Source organism: Salmo trutta, chromosome 3 (assembly GCF_901001165.1).
Source record: "Salmo trutta chromosome 3, fSalTru1.1, whole genome shotgun sequence".
Lineage (NCBI taxonomy): Eukaryota > Metazoa > Chordata > Actinopteri > Salmoniformes > Salmonidae > Salmo > Salmo trutta.
In genome coordinates this window covers 8,561,819-8,564,752 of record NC_042959.1, presented here as the reverse complement: position 1 = coordinate 8,564,752, position 2,934 = coordinate 8,561,819, and positions in this window count along the sequence as shown.

Genomic DNA, 2,934 nt, shown 5'->3' with positions numbered 1-2,934 from the left:
GAGGTTAGCTCCTAATATATAAGGTTAAAGTTAAGGTTAGGCATTATCTCTGAAATGGTAAATGTAAGGCTTAAGGTTTGGAATAGGCTTAAAACAAAAATATAAAAATGAAGTTTTTATCACTGAATTTGAACATGCAGCCTTTGGAATCAGAGGAAGATGTTTACAGCCATCCACCATCCCTGACCACGATGCAAAACTAAAACTTCCTTGAAGGTAACATCACTGTTGCCCCTAGTGGCCGGTTTCCACATCATCTCCCGATGTCCTCAGACATGGATGAACATCGAATACTGACTACATATATCACAGTTGACCTGCATGGTAATTCTAGTTGTTTCTAACCCTAAGTATATCATTGGGTTATTTCCTTTCCAAATCATTGTTGGAGAAAAAAATATATTTTGAATTTGAAAGTGTTTTGATGTACCCTGTGTCAAACATAACAATTAACAATACAATACAATACAATACTGGAACAAACCATTAACAATACGACACTTACTGGAACAAACCATTAACAATACAACACTTACTGGAACAAACCATTAACAAAACAACACTGGAACAAACCATTAACAAAACAACACTGGAAGAAACCATTAACAAAACAACACTGGAACAAACCATTAACAAAACAACATTTTTTTAAAGAACAAAAATGGTTCTCAAAGACAATTTCTCCCCTTTGAAATATTGGGTGACCGGAGCACACAATAAATGAGTCTGGGGAATGCAGACCACAAGTCCCATCAACAATAAATGAGTCTGGGGAATGCAGACCCCAACTCCCATCAACAGTACATGAGTCTGGGGAATGCAGACCACAAGTCCCATCAACAATAAATGAGTCTGGGGAATGCAGACCACAACTCCCATCAACAATACATGAGTCTGGGGAATGCAGACCACAACTCCCATCAACAATACATGTTACGAGGGGCTGCTAGATGAGTCCTGTATGGTTATAATACTCTTATAATACTGCCACAAAATAGCTCCATGTACTGACTTAGCCCTTTAAAAGAAATGGGAAGGTTTCATTGTGGTGCTCAAAGCACATACACTATACTGGCAGTGTACCGCCCATCCAGAAATACACAATGCGCTCTGAAACAAACAATATTCTAGACAGATTCTACAGAACAGTTGCATGTACTGACTGAGCACTTGAAAAGCAATGGGAAGAATTCATTTTATTTTATTTTTTATTTGACCTTTATTTAACCAGGTAGGCAAGTTGAGAACAAGTTCTCATTTACAATTGCGACCTGGCCAAGATAAAGCAAAGCAGTTCGACACATACAACAACACAGAGTTACACATGGAATAACAAACATACAGTCAATAATACAATAGAAAAAGTCTATATACAGTGTGTGCAAATGAGGTAAGATAAATAGGCAATGGTGGCAAAGTAATTACAATATACCAATTAAACACTGGAGTGATAGATGTGCAGAAGATGAATGTGCAAGTGGAGATACTGGGGTGCAAAGGAGCAAGATAAATAAATAAATAAATACAGTATGGGGATGAAGTAGTTGGATGGGCTGTTTACAGAAAGGCTATGTACAGGTGCAGTGATCTAAGAGCTGCTCTGACAGCTAGTGCATTGCACCAAGCAGGTAGCTGCTGTGGTGCGTTTAGCACAGAACATACAGTATCGCCATCCAGAAATGAGCTACATTTCAGCCTCTAAATACAGTACTACAGGCTCTGTATGTACCCAAAACCAAACCTGGTATGAGACTAATCCAAAACGGACAATAATCTAGCTGCACCTACTCAGCCTTCATGCTAAGTCATGTTTTTAACCCTAACCCTAACAGTCTACATGCTAAGTCACGTTTCTAACCCTAACCCTAAAAGTATACATGCTAAGTCATGTTTCTAACCCGATCAGCCAACATGCTAAGTCATGTTTCTAACCCGATCAGCCAACATGCTAAGTCATGGTTCTAGAAGAAAAAGAAACGCACACCTATTAAGGCAAGGTGCTGGCTAGCGGAGTAGAAAACTTTAAAATAAGGGAGAGCCGCACACTCTAGGAGCTCAGATGCAAAAATGTAATATCCAACGTTTCGACAGCCAAGCTGTCTTCATCAGGGTATCATGTTTCTAACTCTAACCCTATCAGTCTACATGCTGGCTTCCAGTTGAAGCTCGCATCCGCTACAAGACCATGGTGCTTGCCTACGGAGCCGTGAGGGGAACGGCACCTCCGTACCTTCCGGCTCTGATCAGTCCCTACACCCAAACGAGGGCACTGCGCTCATCCACCTCTGGCCTGCTGGCCCCCCTACCTCTGAGGAAGCACAGTTCCCGCTCAGCCCAGTCAAAACTGTTCGCTGCTCTGGCACCCCTATGGTGGAACAAGCTCCCTCACGACGCCAGGACAGCGGAGTCAATCACCACCTTCCGGAGACACCTGAAACCCCACCTCTTTAAGGAATACCTGGGATAGGATAAAGTAATCCTTCTAACCCCCCCCCCCCCCCCCCCCCCCTAAAATATATAGATGCACTATTGTGAAGTGGTTGTTCCACTGGATATCATAAGGTGAATGCACCAATTTGTAAGTCGCTCTGGATAAGAGCGTCTGCTAAATGACTTAAATGTAAATGTAAATGTCATGTTTCTAACCCTATCAGTCTACATGCTAAGTCATGTTTCTAACCCTATCAGTCTACATGCTAAGTCATGTTTCTAACCCTATCAGTCTACATGCTAAGTCATGTTTCTAACCCTATCAGTCTACATGCTAAGTCATGTTTCTAACCCTAACCCTATCAGTCTACATGCTAAGTCACGTTTCTAACCTTAACCCTATCAGCCTACATGTGATCATGTTTCTAACCCTAACAGTCTACATGCTAAGTCATGTTTCTAACCCTATCAGTCTACATGTGATCATGTTTCTAACCCTAACCC